This window comes from Oncorhynchus kisutch, linkage group LG12, assembly GCF_002021735.2.
Source record: "Oncorhynchus kisutch isolate 150728-3 linkage group LG12, Okis_V2, whole genome shotgun sequence".
Lineage (NCBI taxonomy): Eukaryota > Metazoa > Chordata > Actinopteri > Salmoniformes > Salmonidae > Oncorhynchus > Oncorhynchus kisutch.
The window spans coordinates 19,491,299-19,511,607 of NC_034185.2; positions in this window are offsets into that span (position 1 = coordinate 19,491,299).

Here is a 20,309-nt window from a genome sequence, read left to right on the forward strand (position 1 = left end):
TGGGAGATTCATGAAATGGGTTTCCATGGCCGAGCAGCCGAACACAAGCCTAAGATCACCATGAGCAATACCAAGCGTTGGCTGGAGTGGTGTAAAGCTCACGGCCATTAGACTGGAGCAGTGGAAACGCTTTTTCTGGAGTGATGAATCACCATCTGGCAGTCTGACAGATGCATAGTGCCAACTGTAAAGTTTAGCGAAGGAGGAATAATGGTCTGGGTCTGTTTTTCATGGTTCGGGCTAGGCCCCTTCGCTTCAGTGAAGTGAAATCTAAACGCTACAGCACAATGACATTGTATACAATTCTGTGCTTCCAACTTTGTGGCAACAGTTTGGGGAAGGCCCTCTCCTGTTTCAGCATGAGAATGCCCCCGTGCACAAAGCGAGATCCATACAGAAATGGTTTGTCGAGATCGGTGTGGAAAAACTTGACTGGCTTGCACAGAGCCCTGACCTCAACCTCATCGAACACCTTTGAGATTAATTGGATCACCGACTGCGGTGAGCCAGGCCTGATCGCCCAACGTCAATGCCCGACCGTACTAATGTTCTTGTGACTGAATGGAAGCAAGTCCCCGCAGCAATGTTCCAATATCTAGTGGAAAGCCTTCCCAGTTCAGTGGAGGCTGTTATAGCAGCAAAGGGGGGACCAACTCCATATTAATTCACATGATTTTAGAATTACATGTTTGACAAGCAGCTGTCCACATACTTTTCATGTAGTGTATGTGCCATTGCAGCAAGTCACCTTTCCAGGCCATCCACCGGACAACAATAGAGAGAAGGGGGGGAAAGAGGAAGGAGAGAGAGAGTGGGAGAAGGAGAGAGAGAAGGCGAGAGAGGGGGAGAGAGAGAGCAAGAGAGGTAGGAAAGGAGAGTGACAGTGAGAATGAGAATGCGCTAGAGTTCTATTGATCAGGTTCTACTGAGCTATTGATCACTGGAACCAAGCTCTTTTGTGCCCATTCATACTTTTAAAAATAAACAGTCTGTGGTTTTAATTGATAACTGCTTGTGACTCTTAAATGCTGCCTATTACTGAACGTCTTACTGACTGTTTTACCGACTGTGCATTTTTGACTGTTGTTTGTATCATATTGTTTAGCCTATTTGTGTGTTATACGTGCTGCGCCCTCTCTCTGACAGGTCGTCATTGTAAATAAGCATTTAGTCTTAATTGACTTACCTGTATAAATAGAAAAAGGTGCTGATTAAGTTAGATATTTGCAAATCTGATTTATTGTCACGTTCTGACTTTTCTGTTATTTAGTATGGTCAGGGCGTGAGTTGGGGTGGGCAGTCTATGTTTGTTTTTTCTATGAATTTGGGATTTCTATGTTTCGGCCTAGTATGGTTCTCAATCAGAGGCAGGTGTCGTTATTTGTCTCAGATTCAGAATCATACTTAGGTAGCCTGGGTTTCACTGTTTGTTGGTGGGTGTTTGTTTCCGTGTCTGTGTTTGTTCGCCACACGGTACTGTTTCGGTTTTCGTTCGTTTCACGTTTATTGTTTTTGTATTCATAGTGTTCCGTTTATGTTTTCTTAAATAAACAACCATGGACACTTACCATGCTGCGCATTGGTCCTCCGATCCTTCTCGCTTCTCCTCCTCAGGCGAAGAGGAGGAGGTAAAACCCTTACATTTATTGACCGTACACATCATCAGGGTTGATGCTAATGGGATGTGCTATATTATGGGCAGAATACTCTGGTATAGACTTCACCGTGAAATGCTTGCTTAAGAGCCCTTCCCAACGATGCGGAGTTTAAAAATGATAATACAAATGTAATTAAAATAGTAACACGAAAGGAATAAAATGTATGCACAGGAATGGAGCTATATACAGGGAGTACCAGTACCAGATCAATGTGCAGAGGTACTAGGTATTTGAGGTAGATTCAATGCATTCGGAAAGTATTCAGACACTTTAACTGTTTCCACATTTTGTTACATTACAGACTTTTTCTAAAATGGATTTAAACATTTTTTTCTCCCTCATCAATCTAAACACAATAAATACCCCATAATGACAAAGCAAAAACAGGTTTTTAGAAATGTGTGCAAATTTATAAAAAACAACTGAAATATCACACACATAAGTATTCAGACCCTCATCTTATCTATGAACATAGACAGGGCTCTAACTCCTCTAGCTCCACAATGAGATAGGGTGCAGGCCAGGCAGCAGGCTGTTAGCCAGCCTGCCAGCTTAGTGGGTCTGCCACTAGCACAGTCAGTGTAGTCAGCTCAGCTATTCCCATCTAGGTTGGGCAAAACTAAACATGGCAGTGTTCACCTTAGCAATCTCACTGGAATAAAGATATACTGGAATAAATCTCACTGGAATTACTTTTTATAGCTACTGTTTACAGGCATCCTGGTCCGTATACAGCGTTCCCCACTGAGTTCCCTGAATTCCTATCGGACCTTGTAGTCATGGCAGATAATATTCAAATGGAAAAGTCCACAGACCCACTCCAAAAAGCTTTCGGAGCCATCATCGACTCAGTGGGTTTTGTCCAACATGTCTCCGGACCTACTCACTGCCACAGTCATACTCTAGACCTAGTTCTGTTCCGTGGAATAAATATTGTGGATCTTAATGTTTTACCTCTTAATCCTGGACTATCAGACCACCGTTTTATGTTTGCAATCGCAACAAATAATCTGCTCAGACCACAACCAAGGACCATCAAAGCTGTGCTATAAAATCTCGAACAACCCAAAGATTCCTAGATGCCTTTCCAGACTCCCTCCACCTACCCAAGGATGTCAGAGTACAACAATTGGTTAACCACCTAACTGAGGAACTTAATTTAACCTTGAATAATACTCTAGAAGCAGTCACACCCCAATAAACCAAAAACATTTGTCATAAGAAACTAGCTCCCTGGTATACAGAAAATACCAGAGCCCTGAAGCAAGCTTCCAGAAAATTGGAACAGAAATGGCACTACAACAAACTGGAAGTCTTTTCCTACTAGCTTGGAAAGACAGTATCGTGCAGTATCGAAGAGCTCTCACTGTTGCACGATCATGCTATTTTTCCAACTTAATTGAGGAGAATACTGTCGCAAAGCTAACTAAAAAGCAGCATTCCCCAAGAGAGGATGGCTTTCACATCACTTCATAAATTAATTAACTTATTTGATGAAAATATCCTGATCATTAGAAAGCAAGTTACAGACTCCTCTTTAAATCTACATATTTCTCCAAAGGTCAGTTGTCCTGAGTCTGCACAACACTGTGAGGACCTAGGATCAAGGGAGACACTCAAGTTTTTTAATACTATATCTCTTCAAACATTGATGAAAATAGTCATGGCCTCTAAACCTTCAATCTGTATACTGGGCCCTATTCCGACTAAACTACTGAAAGAGCTGCTTCCTGTGCTTGGCCATCCTATGTTGAACATAATAAACACCTCCCTGTCCACCGGATGTGTACCAAACTCACTAAAAGTAGCAGTATTAAAGCCTCTCTTGAAAAAGCCAAACCTTGACCAAGAAAATATAAAAATTATCAACCTATATCAAATCTCACATTCCTTTCAAAATTTTTTGAAAAAGCTGTTGCGCAGCAACTCACTGCCTTTCTGAAGACTAACAATGTATACGAAATGCTTCAGTCTGGTTTTAGATCCCATCACTGCACTGAAACTGCACTCGTGAAGGTGGTAAAGGACCTTTTAATGGCGTCAGACCGAGGCTCTGCATCTGTCCTCGTGCTCCTAGACCTTAATGCTGCGTTTAATACCATCGATCACCACATTCTTTTGGAGAGATTGGAAACCCAAATTGGTCTACACGGACAAGTTCTGGCCTTGTCTTATCTGTCAGAAAGATATCAGAATGTCTCTGTGGGTGGTTTGTCCTCTGACAAATCAACTGTACATGTCGGTGTTCCTCTAGGTTGCTTTTTAGGACCTCAATTGTTTTCACTATATATTTTACCTCTTGGTGATGTCATACGGAAACATACTGTTAACTTTCACTGCTATGCAGACAATACACAGCTGTACATTTCGATGAAACATGGTGAAGCCCCAAAATTGCCCTCCCTGGAAGCCTGTGTTTCAGACATAAGGAAGTGTATAGAGGCAACATTTTTACTTTTAAACTCGGACAAAACAGAGATGCTAGTTCTAGGTCCCAAGAAACAAAGAGATCTTCTGTTGGATCTGACAATTAGTCTTGATGGTTGTACAGTCGTCTCAAATAAAACTGTAAAGGACCTCGCGTTACTCTGGACCCTGATCTACTGTTTCGAGGACAGCTTTTTTCCATCTACGTAAAATCAGAAAATGTTTGTCCAAAAATTATGCAGAAAAATGAATCCATGCTTCACTTCTAGATTAGACTACTGCCATGCTCTACTTTCTGGCTACTCGGATAAAGCACTAAATAAACTTCAGTTTGGGCTAAACACGGCTGCTAGAACCTAGCCTCTCTACATTGGCTTCCTGTAAGGCTAGGCTGATTTCAAGGTTTTACTGCTAACCTACAAAGCAATACATGGGCTTGCTCCTATCTATCTTTCCGATTTGGTCCTGCCGTACATACCTACACGTACACAACGGTCACAAGATGCAGGCCTTCTTATTGTCCATAGAAATTCTAAGCAAACAGCTGGAGGCAGGGAATTCTCCTACTGAGCTTTATGGAATGGTCTGCCTATCCTTGTGAGCGACGCAGACGCAGACGCAGTCTCAACCTTTAAGTCTTTATTGAAGACTTGTCTCTTCAGTAGGTCCTACGATTGAGTGTAGTCTGGCCCAGGAGTGTGAAGGTGAACGGAAAGGCACTGGAGCGAATAACCACCCTTGCTGTCTCTGCCTGGCCGGTTCCTCTCTCTTGACTGGGATTCTCTGCCTCTAACCCTATTACGGGGGCTGAGTCACCCGGTGCGATACATCGGCCGGGTTAGAGTGGGCCTCGAGCCAGGTGCCATGAAGCCGGCTCAGCGCATCTGGTCTCCAGTGCGTCTCCTCGGGCCGAGGTACATGGCACCAGCCTTACGCATGGTGTCCCCGGTTCGCCGCACTGGCCTGGCTACGGGGAGCATTCAACCAGGTAAGGTTGGGCAGGCTCAGTGCTCGAGAGCTCCAGTGCACCTTCACGGTACGGTCTATCCGGTGCCACCTCCACGCAGCCCCCCGCACAAGGCTGTCTCTCCGTCTCCTTCCTACAGGTGCTCCCGCCTGCTCAGCACTGCCAGAGTCTCCCGTCTGTCCTGAGCTGCCAGAGTCTCCCGTCTGTCCTGAGCTGCCAGAGTCGCCCATCTCTCCTGAGCTGCCAGAGTCGCCAGTCAGCCAGAAGCTGCCAGAGCCGTCAGTCAGCCAGGAGCTGCCAGAGCCGTCAGTCAGCCAGGAGCTGCCAGAGCCGTCAGTCAGCCAGGAGCTGCCAGAGCCATCAGTCAGCCAGGGGCTGCCAGAGTCGTCCGTCAGTCAGGAACTGCCAGAATCGCCCTTCACTCCGGAGCTGCCGGAGTCTCCCGCCTGTCCTGTGCTGTTCGTTTGTCGTTTTATTGTTTTTGTTTCAGTGTTCACTATTCGTATTAAAAATCAAGATGACCACTTACAACGCGCTTTGGTCCTCTCCTTCATACGACGACCGTTACAGTTGGGTCAGACTATTATATCTGGAGAATTTCTCCTGTCTTATCTGGTGTCCTGTGTGAATTTAAGTATGCTCCCTCTAATTCTCTCTCTCTTTCTCTCTCTTTCTCATTCTCTTTCTCTTCTCTCGGAGGACCTGAGCCCTAGGACCATGCCTCAGGACTACCTGGCCTGATGACTCCTTGCTGTCTCGAGTCCACCTAGTCATGCTGCTGCTCCATTTTCAACTGTTCTGCCTGCGGCTATGGAACTCTGACCTGTTCACCAGACATACTACCTTGTCCCGCACCTGCTGTTTTCAACTCTCTCTCTCTACCGCACCTGCTGTCTCTAACTCTGAATGATCGGCTAAAAGCCAACTGACATTTACTACTGAGGTGCTGACCTGTTGCACCCTCTACAACCACTGTGATTATTATTATTTGACCATGCTAGTCATCTATGAACGTTTGAACATCTTGGTCATGTACTTTTATAATCTCCACCCCTCAGAGCCTGGTTCCTCTCTAGGTTTCTTCCTAGGTTCCTGACTTTCTGAAGGGTTTTTCCTAGCCACCGTGCTTCTACGTCTACATTGCTTGCTGTTTGGGATTTAAGGCTGGGTTTCTGTATTGCACTTTGTGACATCGGCTGATGTCAATACTCAGTACTTTGTTGAAGCCCCTTTGGCAGTAATTACAGCCTTGAGTCTTCTTGGCTTGACACACTTGTATTTGAGGAGTTTCTCCCATTATTTCACGCAGATCCTCTCAAGCTCTGTCAGGTTGGATGGGGAGTGTCTCTGCACAGCTATTTTCAGGTCTTTCCAGAGATGTTCAATCGGGTTCAAGTCAGGGTTCTGGCTGGGCCACTAAAGGACATTCAGAGACTTGTCCCAACGCCACTCCTGCGTTGTCTTGGCCGTGTGCTTGGGGTCGTTGTCCTTTTGGAAGGTGAACCTTCGCCCCAGTTTGAGGTCATGAGCACTCTGGAGCAGGTTCATCGTACCAGAGAATCTCCAAGAATCTCCATCTGGCCTATCTACCGTAAAGGGCTGATTTGTGGAGTGCTACAGAGATGGTAGTCCTTCTGGATGGTTCTCCCATCTCCACAGAGAAACTCTGGAGCTCTGTCGGAGTGACCATGGGGTTCTTGGTCACCTCCCTGACCAAGGCCCTTCTCCCCCAATTTGCTCTGACATGCACTGTCAACCGTGGGATCTTACTTAGAAACGAGTGTGCCTTTCCAAATCATGTCCAATCAATTTAATTTACCACAAGTAGGATTCCAATCAAGTTTTAGAAACATCTCAAGGGTGATCTATGGAAACACGATGCACCTGAGCTCAATTTTGAGTCTACTAGCAAAGGGTCTGAATACGTACTGTATGTAAATAAGGTATTTCTGTTTTTTACATTGCAAAATGTAAAAAAAAGCTGTTTTTGCTTTGTCATTTTATTATGCAAGTCAGTTAAGAACAAATTCTTATTTACAATGACGGCCTTGGAACAGTGGGTTAACTGCTTGTTCAGGGGTAGAATGACAGACTTGTACCTTGTCACCTCGGGGATTTGAACTTGCAACCTTTCGGTTACTAGTCCAACACTCTAACCACTAGGCTACCCTGCCGCCCCATTATGGGGTATTGTGTGTTGATTGATAATTGTTTTTATTTAATACATTTTAGAATAAGGCTGTAACATAATAAAATGTGGAAAAGGGGAAGGGGTCTTCATCATTTCCGAATGCACTGTATGTACATGAAGGCAGGGCAAAGTGACTAGGCATCAGGATAGATAATAATGAAAGTAAAATAAAGAACAGAGCAGTAGCAGTAGCAGCAAGACGTGTGTGTGTGTGTGTGTGTGTGTGTGTGTGTGTGTGTGTGTGTGTGTGTGTGTGTGTGTGTGTGTGTGTGTGTGTGTGTGTGTGTGTGTGTGTGTGTGTGTGTGTGTTGTGTCGGTATACGTGTATACGTTATGTGTGTGTGTCAGTGGTGGTCAGTGCCCCTTATGGTGAAGATGAGCATGGCCTTATTTCTATTACAGCATGTTGGATGACTATTCATATTCCATTCACCCAGTTCAATGTAACAGTGATAGATTTAGGTTACTACATGATCCTCAAATTTTCCATATACCTATCATGAGGTTGCAACAATCTAGCCTATGAAGGAAAGTTTACAACGTAGGTGCACACAGGTCGAGAGAAAAATTTGAGATGACAGACAGTGACACATGGATGGACAGTAACATTAAATACCACCTTGTACACTCTTACCTGCATTTAGCTTTTCTAGGGTGTAATCATTAGTTGCAAATGAGAGTTTCTATTGGACAAATTCAGGTATTTTTATCCCTGTTTAGTTTGCTTCTGTTTAAGAAATGTTTTTCAACAGAATGGGCAGAATGAATATACCCCTGATCATGCATAAACACAGTTCACTTTCATAGCAGCCACGTTGTATTCCTTCGCACCTCTACAGGTGAAAAAACCTTTCCAAGCCAAACCATGTCATAACTGCTACACACAGCCTACGTCATTGTCCCCTTAGTAGCTAAAGTAATGTCCTAGTCAACATAGCTAATATAACTAATGCATTTGTAAACCTGCTACAATCATGCAGTAAAATTACAGTGTATAGTCAGTAAGCAGTTACACCGGCGGGCCCCGTGGCAATAAATGAATAAAACCAAAAGCTTACCTTGACTTGGAAGAGTTCCAGTGTTTTGTTGGATAGTCATAGCCAGCTAGCTAACATAGCATCCCTCTGTTTGAGCCCGGTGTTTAAGTAACTAAACTAGCCGCCTGCATTTTTTAGCTAAGTGAGTGAAACTGAAAGTGAAAAAAAAATGACGAAATCTCTCTCTCATTCGCTCGCTCTCTCTTGCTTCTCCTTTATTTTAGAATAAATTAATTTATTGAAAACTGTTAAACTATTGTATTTCTCCCACTTTGAGTTAACTACTTATGACATTTTATGCACTGCAATGCTAGTTAGCTCTGTAGCTTATGCTTTCAGTATTAGATTAATTGTCTGATTCTTTAATTGGGTGGACAACATGTCAATTCATGCTGCAAGAGCTCTGATAGGTTGGAGGATGTCCTCCGGAAGTTGTCATAATCACTGTTTAGTCTATGGAAGGGGGTGAGAACCAAGAGCCTCCTAGGTTTTGTAATGAAGTCAACATACCAAGAGGAGCACGGAAGCTAGCTGTCCTCTGGCTACACCATGGTGCTACCCTACAGAGTGCTGTTGAGGCTAGTGTAGACCTTCACTGCAAAACAGTGTGTTTTAATTATTTGGTGATGTGAATATATTTAGTATAGTTTTATCTAAAAAGGATAACTTTTTCAATGTTTTACCATGTTTATTTTTATGAAATTGACTGAGGAGGATGGGCCCTCCCTTCTTTCTCTGAGGAGTCTCCACTGGTGTGTGGAACGTATGTTGTGTATGTGGATGTGTGTGGGTTTTTTGTGGGAGTGTCAATGTAGTGTGTGTGAGTGAATGAGTGAGTGAGTGAGTGTGTGTATATGGTGTATATATATTGTCTAGTGAGTGTGTATATGGTGAATATATATTGTCTAGTGAGTGTGCGCGTAGGGTCAGTTCAAGATAGTCGTTGGAAATAGTTCAGGTACCATTAATGAACTGTTTAGCAGTCTGGCTAATTAGCAAGTTTATGGCTTGGGAATAGAAACTTGGGTGGCAATTGTTTGGGCCTTCCTTTGACACCGCCTGATATATACGTCCTGGGTGGCAGGGAGCTCAGCCCCAGTGATGTACTGGGCTGTCCCCACCACCCTTTGTAGCACTTTGCGGTCTAAGGCGGTGCATTTGCCATACCAAGCGATGATGCAGCCAGTCAAGATGATCTCTCGATGGTGTAGCTGTAGAACTTTTTGAGGATCCGAGGACCCATGCCAAATCTTTTCAGCCTCCTGAGGGGGAAATGGTGCAGCCATGCCCTCTTCACGACTGTGTGGGTGTGTGTGGACCATGTTAAGTCCTTAGTGATGTGGACACCCATGTGCCAAGGTGCAAATCGGTGTCTATCAAGTGAAACTATCAAGTTAAAATCGGTGTCTATCAAGTGATCCTAGATTCAATGGACAGAGGCAGGTTCCTGCTCGGAATCAGGAATGTATGTCCACCCAGCCCAGCAGACTATGGATGGGCACACCATCAGATGAGCCTTCCCTGCCCGGTGCTCTTCACTGGAGGATGAATATACTCGTTCCACAGATTTTCAGCGGTGATTGAGTGTGGCTGGACGGGGGGAAAGCCTGGGTCACAGGAAACATGAAAATCTCAGTTTACACTCCGAGACACGTTCATGTTTCACACCAGAGACTCTTGATGTACCATGCAGCCATTTTCTCCTCCCTCTTGCTGTCAATGATGCCCCCAGGACTCTAAGATCCACCCTCCATCCTCACTGGCCCTTCATGTCTAGTTCAGATGTACAAAGCATATGTTCACATCTTCAACTGACAAGAAATTCCCAAAAATGTTCACTAACTTTATATGGCCTTCTTTACACCATAGAGGCAGCTGTTGTAAAAAAGGAAATGTTTTTATTTAATTCACTTTAGAATAAGGCTGTAATGTAACAAAATGTGGACAAAGTCTGAATACTTTCCGAATGCACTGCGCTCCACATTCAGTGAGCTCCAAAACTATTGGGACAGTGACACATTTTGCTGTTGTTTTGGCTCTGTACTCCACCACTTTGGATTTGAAGTCCAGACTGTCAGCTTTAATTTGGGTGTATTCTCATCCATATCAGGTGAACTGTTTAGAAATTACAGCACTTTTTGTACAGTTTAGGGACAAATTCACTTATATGTGTGTTAAAGTAATCAAAAGTTAAGTATTTGGTCCCATATTCACAGCATTGATTATATCATGCTTGTGACTCTAAAAACTTGTTAGATGCAAATTTTGCTGTTGGTTATGGTTGTGTGTCAGATTATTTTGTGCACAATAGAAATGAATGGTAAATAATGTGTCATTTTGGAGTCACTTTTATTGTAAGTAAGAATAGAATATGTTTCTAATCACTTTTGACTACTTTAATACACATATAAATTAATTTGTCCCAACACATTTGGCCCCCTAAAAAGGGGGTTACTATGTACAAAAAGTGCTGTACTTTCTAAATGGTTCACCCGGTATGATGAATATACCCTCAAATGCAAGATGACAGTCTGCATTTTAACCTCATAGTCATTGTATAATTTCAAACCCAAAGTGCTGGAGTACGGAGCCAAAACTGTCCCAATACTTTTGGAGCTCTTTCTATGTAGCCAATGTAAGGGATTTACCAAAACAACAACAACAACAACAACAACAACACAAAAGCAATCCACACCTGTTATACAGTATGTGCTTATAGAGCAGTTTCTGCAGAAGCACATTGTAGCTGCTCTGAGAAGGGTCATGTATCATTTCTGCAGCAGTTTAAACAGGTCTTCCAATTAGCAGTCAGGTAAACACAGGCCTGGGGTCAGCCGGGAAGTCTTGTGAATGAAATTGAAGCTGACTGCTTTACAACAGCTCCCAGTGTGAGCCAGATTGATTTATTCACGAGGAAGCCTCCCTGTTCCGTTCTATAGGTGTTCTCACTGGTCCTCCTGCTGCACAGCCCTTTTCGAACACAATCAATAACAATCATCTTTGTCCTTATGCTATGGTAAGAGTTACATGAGGACACACAATACTGCATTGTTTACTTCATGACTAAGTTGAATGTAGGGTTAGCGGCTTGAAGAAAGTGAGTGTAGGCTAAAGATGGTGTGAGGTGTTGTCTTGTCACAGCAAACGTCAAGGATCCGATAGGTTTGACTGACAGCTTCAGCCTTCTGGAGTTCACATGTCAACTTTGTTTATATCAAAAATAATGTATGAGCCGACGTTTCTGTTCTGTCAACCTGAGAATCCTTCCTCTCTTCATCCATCTCCTCACCTTACCTCAGATTGTCTGTTACATTATGTCGTTCACAGGGCTGTGGAGGATTAGTTTACTATGGACACGAACGCTTGTTATCCTGTCAACACAAATGATGTGCAAAGCAGAGGCATGTAGATGAGCTTCAGGGTCAGTCACGGAACTGACAATAAACACGGCAATGACATTGCGAAGAGCAAGTCCCCAAGATGAGATGTGAGCGACTGCCATCCGGTCCTCTGTAGGGTTATTGAAATGTGGGCACACAAACATGCCATTCGATATAGTCCACAATCATCATATCAACAAGAGCATCAGAATGTCAAGGATGTACAGGCCTGAAAGACACAAAAGATGTAATGTTTTTATATGTGACTTGCTATGTGTATGTGTGTGCCTGTGTGCTTGCATGTGCTTGCACATGTATAAATATATGTGTTTTCCAGGTCACCCTGAAAAAGGACAGTAATATCAATTATCACATCATTAAGAAACAGAGAAACATTCCTCCACGGTAATCTTCAGTCCTTTGAGATTGATTAGTCACATAGTTTATCCTAGAAGTATCTCCGTCTCCCTGACCCTTCAGCGGTCTCAAGTTGGAACCAAAAAACAAGAATTTCAGAGGACATTCCAAGATTCCAAAAAGTTGAATAGAGGTGAAGATGACATGATCAATTCTGTCTGAACATCTTTTGTATCTGTAGCTAGATATCCTTAACATCAGGGATGGGCAACTTTGATGGGGGTCGGGCCACAAAAAATTTGAACACTTCATGTGGGGCCACAGTAGCTTACGGGTCTGCGTACCCACACACACACACACTTTGCCCAGACTTATGCCATGTTAATATGATGTCTGAGTGAGAGTGCAAACAGAATCAATGGGGGCCCCCGGTCGATAATTCGACCATGATTACTACAGGTTTGGATAGCTGGTGAGACTAATTTACCAATCTAAAAAATGTCGACCGATGTGGGCTAATTGAGTGACTGCCAGTGACTGACATAACAAGAGAAAAACTGCTGATGAACAACCCAAATTCGAAATTGCACCGTGTGTATTCTACTATTCTAACTCTTAACAGTAAGTTGAGACCCCGAATGAGTTCCCCAAAAATAAATAACAATAATAATATTTGGGAAATTGATCGGCTGGCCTACAAAAGGAGCCAGTTGCCCATCCCTGCTTTACATAATCCTTTCCTTCTTTAAAGCTAGAGGAAATCCATTTCGGTGTCATGAAATGCCTGCCAGAACCTCTTTTATTCCACATAACAATGCCTGTTTTGGAGATTGTCAGTGCATTTCATTGCAGTGCATTTCATTGCCTGAGGGACAGCAGCTCGTCATAACCTCAACCCACACACCACAGTTCCAATGACTCCAAGAAAACAATGGGTTGCCAAATGTTCTGTTGTCACCAAACGGAGTAACTGAAGTGTTTGATTTTAGCTTGATAGGCGATTTTCCCAAGGCAGATAATTCATATTTAACTCGATAGCCTAGAGACAGGCTTTAAGCAATTTAAACGTGCAAAACAAAATAATTCAAAAGTGTTTAGATCATAAGTCATCTTCAGTTTGCTTGACTCTAACATTCAATTAAAAATGGCTTCTTTTCACCTACTGCTGGCAGGCTCCGATAACTGTTTGGCCTTTGTGAACCTGCCACTCTCATATCCATTACTCAAGCAGAGAGAAGTAGGCCATTTCCAAACTCCCTTGCAAGGGTATGTTCATGCTGCAATTTTCAATTAAGAAAGTTATATTGTTTGGCAAATATGTGTAACGCTTGTAATTCACCTTTAACTGATTATTCATCGTGTGTGTGACCTCTGCCCCCTTCTCTCCTTTCAACTTGCTCCTGAGTGGAATCCAACCATCTCCGCAAATTATTATTGGAAGCTCCCCTGGAGAGACTGACATTTTGACCTTTCCATATCCAGTCATATCTTCACATAAACATTCCAATGTACCAGAGAGCAGCATTCCGGTGCTCTCATTACAACACAACACTCCCCATAACAAACACGCTAGAGGCACTACCAAGACATAAACATGATGCACAGTCAAATATATTTATGGAGACTGGAAAAAAATAAAAATATTTGCATAACAATTACACGTGGTCTGAGGCCGGTTGGACGTACTGCCAAATTCTCTGAAACAACGTTGGAGGCAGCTAATGGTAGAGAAATTAACATTCAATTATCTGGCAGCAGCTCTGTTGGATATCCCTGCAGTCAGCATGCCAATTGCATACTCACTCAAAACTTGAGACATCTGTGGCATTGTGCTGTGTGACAAAACTGCACATTTTAGAGTGGCCTTTTATTTCCCCCAACACAAGGTGCACCTGTGTAATCACCATGCTGTTTAATCAGATTATTGATATGCCACACCTGTCAGGTGGATGGATTATCTTGGCAAAGGAGAAATGCCAACTAGCAGGGATGTAAACAAATTTGTTTACAAAATTCTCAAAATTGGAGAGAAATAAGCTTTTTATGCGTATGGAACATTTCTGGGAACTTTTATTTCAGCTCATGAAACATGGGAACAACATTTTACATGCTGTGTTTAGCTGTGTTTAGATTTTTGTTCTAGATAAAAGGTTACTGCTTGAAATGTAAAGATAGTTATTTTCCCTTCAAATTCATCTCAAAGGGGGTTACCAGAAAGAGTATAGTAGGGACTGTCATTCTATTTTGCAACTGATTTGCAATTGTGGAGCTAGGTCAATATTTGCATCTGCTGATTTATTCCTTTCTCTCCTGTCTTCCTCTTTGTGAAACGATCAGACGTTGATGTATTTGTTAGCGATGTCACTGGGAGTCTGGCCTGAGTCTCAGACAGATTGTGTTGTGGTTTAGATTAGAAGAAGAGGTCTGGTGGATAACTGCAACACAAGGAAACCAAAGTTGTTTTCAACAGCCACTGACTGACAGCTACAGTCCCTTCCTAAGAGACATATTCATATTTTCATTTCTGCTGACTAATGTAACACTTTTAGTTGTAGATAATCCCTTTGACGCATATCATATGGATCTACATGGAAAGTCCATTTTACCAGCTTGCTTATGAATGATGAATTTCTTCTCCATCCCAAGTCCAGCTATATATATATACTCACAGTGTAAAAATGAATGTGCCTCCTTGAATCACCAGAATTATGCCTTTGTGACAGATTATTTCTTTATTCGTGTTGACTTTCGATGTGTCCACATCTTGTAAACTGCTCTAAATTTCTCTGGGAGATCATTAACATTTTGGAAGCCATTCTGCACATTTTAACTGTCACCCTGCAACCATTCCCACTCAAGGCTCCTCATCTATTCCGGCGCAACTCTAAAAATACAACGAGACATCGGATTCTCAGCCCCTCAAAGACCTGGCGGTGTGGCATGGAGAGGCCGGGAAAAACACCATTAGATAGATTTGAGGAAGACAGATGACCAGCGTCGAGCTGTGGGCTGGAGGCAAGGCCACAACAGTGTGTGTGGGGGGACGTATTTGGGCACAGAGATATCCAACTATCAAGGAGCCATTTGGAAGAGGCTGTCACCAGGAGAGAGTGCAATTCCCCGACAGATAGACTGAGGGGGAACACATTATTGTGAGAGTGATAGCAGGAGAGCAGAGGAGGAGAGCAGGGGGGGCTGGGTTTAGGAGGGTTGGGGAGTGACGCTCCTCTCAAATGGAACACTAGCGACGATTAATACATGACCACCGGCAGGGGGTGAGTGCTGCTGGGAGGGCTGAATGGCCTGGGGTGGGAGTTAGTACCGCTTATCAGGATTACAGGGACGTTTGGGAAGGCTGGGGCAAGGCCAATTTAACACATGGAGACACACACTCAACACCGGAATCTGCCCCAGATAGGGTAGATTAGTGATTTGTCAATTTTTTTGCTCCATTATCAGCACCTCTATGAGTTGTGTGGCCAGTTTGGAATGGAAATAGGTCCTACAGCCAGGCAGGGTGAATGTTTGGAACCCTCCGTACACACAGACGTCCCCTGATAGGTGAAATAAACTCTTCCCTCACGTATATACACAAGCACCCATTTTCTCGTCTTGTATATTGGGACAGCTTAGAATGCAAAGATCCTTGCTTTCAGTGTGTAAATAAACATGTTTTTCCTCATTCAGCTCTTCATTCTGTTATTTGTTCAGTTCAGCTGCCTTAATGCTAATTACTATCACTCTGTTTTACAAGATCCAGCCTTGTTTGTGTTCATCACCTCTTGTTTAGATAGAGGATGTAGTGTGATCCTCATTCTGCACACCAGCTGGAGTTTTGATGAGGCAGCCAGCATCGTTCCCCTCCTTCTCCTCATCCATTCTCAACAGAGTTTTGACAATGAACAGTGTAACCGTTGGACCATATATCTGCGATGTGATCTCGCTCTCTGACGATGTAGAAAGCAGTCATTACTAGGACAAGTGATTTTTCTTTCAGCGAGGCTCAAGGGTCAATTGCTCTCTCTCATTCTATTAGATGGCAGAGTTGACGGGATTGGAGTCTTGTTGCTAATCTGAGCTCTCCATTCCCACGTGTTCTTTGGTGCTATTGAGACATCCGGTGGCACCCAGTTTGCTCTTCAGCTTTCGAAGCACATTGTGTTTAACTTTATTGATACTAACAAGGCAGCGTTAGGTTTGTGTGCCATCTGAATAGAGCCCTGTGTTTGTCCAGATTTATGTGCTCTCCTCTAAGTGAAAATCCCTGCCCAGTAAAATCTTTAAAACCCCATGCTGTCCTCTTATTGAATAACTGTCAGCTGTCTTTAGATGACAGACTTTAGGGTTTTATTCCTCTACATGGCTATAAAGGTTTCATCAGCCACAACTCCAGTACAGGCAAATATATAACAGGCAATAAAAAGAGCAATGCTCATCATCTGTGTTAAAGAGGCGAGGCTGTCTGGGCATAGATTAACTGTCTGGGCAATTAAGCATGACATGGCGATTCCATTCCACAAGTGTTACAATACTGCATTTTTTAGCAACTACTTTTTTAATAATCTAAATTATCAGAATATTACAAGATGAAAACAGTCTGTGAGGGCATATTTTAGCAACTTGTTTAGTCATCTAAATGATCAGAGTATTATAAAATGAAAACGGTCTGTGAGGGCATATTTTAGCAACTTGTTTAATAATCGAAGTGATTAGAGTATTATAAGATGAAAACAGTCTGTGAGGGCATATTTTAGCAACTTGTTTAGTCATCTAAGTGATTAGAGTATTATAAGATGAAAACAGTCTGTGAGGGCATATTTTAGAACTTTTTTACCCACTCTTTATCCCTTTACAATCTAGCCTTTCTGAGACAGAAACTAGCCATGTGTGAGTTGAAGTGGAAAACAAGGGTCAGGAATTGCCCAATCATGATTTGGATAGTAAACCAAAGAATAAGTGCAGTGCTGGGTCTTCAGATATATATCTTTGTAAAGTGTTTATCCTGACAGAACAAAGACAGCGTTGCGCTCCAGACTCCACAGGCAACATGGAGCTAGTGGGACAGGATCCTGGGAATGCCAACATACGGGGACGTTGTAATTGTACTATTGTTATTGTACACCTCTTTGTTTGTTCTTTGTCTTTCATGTGGTGTGTTCAGGAACATGTAGATCATATTGATCGGTCACATCCCCTATAGTGGGATGGTGAGTAAGGCTTCTGAATTGTGTAAACATAATGTAGAATGTTAGTCAGAGCTCTGCTGAATTTCTGGCTGAGTCCCAAGTGCCACTCTGTAAATGATGCCCGCACCTCCTGTTGTATTAAGGGTTAGAGGTCAGCCTCCAACCTCATTACATCATTGTGTCCCTGTCGTAACACTACCACTCTGACACACTTTTAAAGACACCCTTAGTGTAAACACACCAGCCTTCTTGACATTAAAGGGTTGTGCTTCTTTGAACCCTTTGAAATATCGGAGGTCCTGCGCTCCCCCCAGCCGGAGTACACATGTACCCTTCTAAACAAAAGCAAGGCATTAGCGTCACCTCAGGCTCAAGTGTAACCTAATCTCCTTGAAGCTCAGGTGCAACAATTCCCACTGTTGTTTAGCATCAACAAACAAGGACAAACACTTGCTGCCGTTGGAGAGTGTGGCAGTTAACACACTGGTCTGTATTACCAACACGGAGCTGACAACCAACTGCAAGTCCTCCACAACAACATCCACAAGGATGACATTAAAGGGTGTGTACTGTGGCGACGTTGACAGTATATACAGTACATAGGCCTATGCATTGGTAGAAGTTAGGTACGGAATACACATTTTGCTAATGAGTGTGCTATTTGATTTTTTTGTTGTTTTATGAAACTGAACAAATTGACCAGTACCATTTAAAAAAATATTTAATCTTGTCAATTCAACTAAACATTTAAATGTTTACTTACCATTGACTCTCTGATGTCTGTGTTAGTGTGGCCTGGGATCCTAGAACCTACAAAGGGAAATAAATAGATTTAGTAAAATAGAAGCTGATATTGGAACTGCATACTATTATGTGGAACAAAGCCGTTTTAATCTAGCAACATTAGAAATATCTCGAAGAAACTACATTTGAAGGGGAATTGGGGGGAGCCTGTAAAATAAAACCTGGAATATTCATGGATTGTTGTCCTAGCTTCAGCGTAAACTCTCCACAAGTATCCAGCCTCATTGTATGTTATATTGATTAATAACATCCCAGGAAACCAAAGTCATTGAGTGCATTATAAGCCAGCGGGATTGAAAGGAGTGTGTGTAACTTTACACATGGAGCCAGATCCCACCTCTCAGCATCTCTCATCCATCCAAAAACAGGGAAATCTGCTCATATTGGGTTAGAAAACAACCCCCTAATTTGACGGTAACATTCTGTATTGTCATATTTGGTTTGGCCACTGCCCAATTCCAAAAATTTGGGGGCGAAATTTTTTTTCTCCACCTTTTTTTAACCAGGTAGGCAAGTTGAGAACAAGTTCTCATTTACAATTGCGACCTGGCCAAGATAAAGCAAAGCAGTTCGACACATACAACGACACAGAGTTACACATGGAGTAAAACAAACATACAGTCAATAATACAGTATAAACAAGTCTATATACGATGTGAGCAAATGAGGTGAGATAAGGGAGGTAAAGGCAAAAAAAGGCCATGGTGGGGGGAGTATGTCATAGATTCTCCCTCTTTGTATACATTCCTCTGTTTTCTCTCTCTTTTTCTCACTACTGTTTTACATTACCTGGCTTTTGTTCCCTCCTTTTTTCCTATAAAGCAAATTGTCATCCTTCTATTGACTCCCTCTCCATCTGGAAGATTTTATTTGGGCCCTTTCTTTTTCCAGATGTTTTAAATACATGCATTAGGCAGAAGTGATGTCCTATTCAGTACAATAGAGATGAATCCACTCCTGTGGTGGCTCTCCAGTGCGGAGGATGCCCTATGGGTGATAAAAGAATGGCCATCATGGGTCTGTTACGGTTTGGAGTTAGAGCTCTCTCTATGCCCTCTGTGCCCCCTTCTCAGTGGGAATGACAGGCTGTGTTAGCTCAGTATACATCAGTGCACCACCTGAGGAACCTTCACCGTTGACGAACACAGCCTCAAATGAAGCGACGGTATATTATCTGATCATTTAACACCCATAGTCCAGGATGTAGTCTATTTTCTCAGTACTTCATATAGAATCTTGCAGAAATAACACTATTACAACAGAGTGGAAAATACACAAAATGATTGATAATGGTTATCTCTCTCTCACCATTGAGTTGAATAGGGTACATTAAACTGATTAAATGTGATATGAACGCCAACTGTTCCACTTCAGTACTCCTGCTAAGTGGGACGGCCCAGTGCTTCTGATGAATCCTTGCCGATAATGAGTGACCAGGCTTAGAATTAGCCCACATTTCAATCATTAAGATCCATTGGGGGAGGGTAGGAGAAGAAGTTAAACATAGTGTGAGTAGGAGAGAGAGAGGAGAGAGAGAGAAATTGAGAGAGGGCGAAAGTGAGAGAGAGAGAAAGAGAGAGAGAGAGAGAAAGAGAGAGAGAGGAGAGAGAAAGAAAGAAAGTGTGAGAGAGAGAGAGAGAGAGAGAGAGAGGGAGAGAGAGAGAAAGTGAGAGAGAAAGTGAGAGAGGGGGGGAAAGTGAGAGAGAAGCTCTTCAGATTGTGAGTAGGAGTGGGTGAGAGACTGAAAGTGGTAGAGTGCTCTTACACATTTTCTCCCAGACTCCATTGGTGTTTCTTTCACAGTCGCAGTAACGTTTGATGTATGGTGGGCACACAGATCCATGTGCATTCTGCCCAACAAAAATAAATCCATGGGACAAGGGTCTCCAGTGAGGGAACTGGAGCCTTGCCTCTAGGATCATCTGAGGCCTCCTGGGCCGGTAGCATTGGGATATGGTTGGATACAGGAAGAGGGCTGACGAGGAGGTCGTAATGACCAAATACGGCGCTGATTGGACAGCTTGTATGCATTAAACTGGGTTAGATGATGCTTTGTGTCCTTCAGTCCGCAGAGAGCCAATAACAAAGCCAAGCTGTGTGCATAAGGTGACCCTATTGCAGACCGCAGCTCTGTTTGCAGGCCTAGTGCCTGGGCTCCCAAAGAAACACCTCTCTGTTTGAGAGCACTGAACGGGGAGACCTCGGGACGCACACACTCAACATGCCCTGAACCCGAGGAGTCGGAGGACGATGCATATGGAATTCAGAGAACATATGAAATGGATTGTGTTTTTTTTTTATG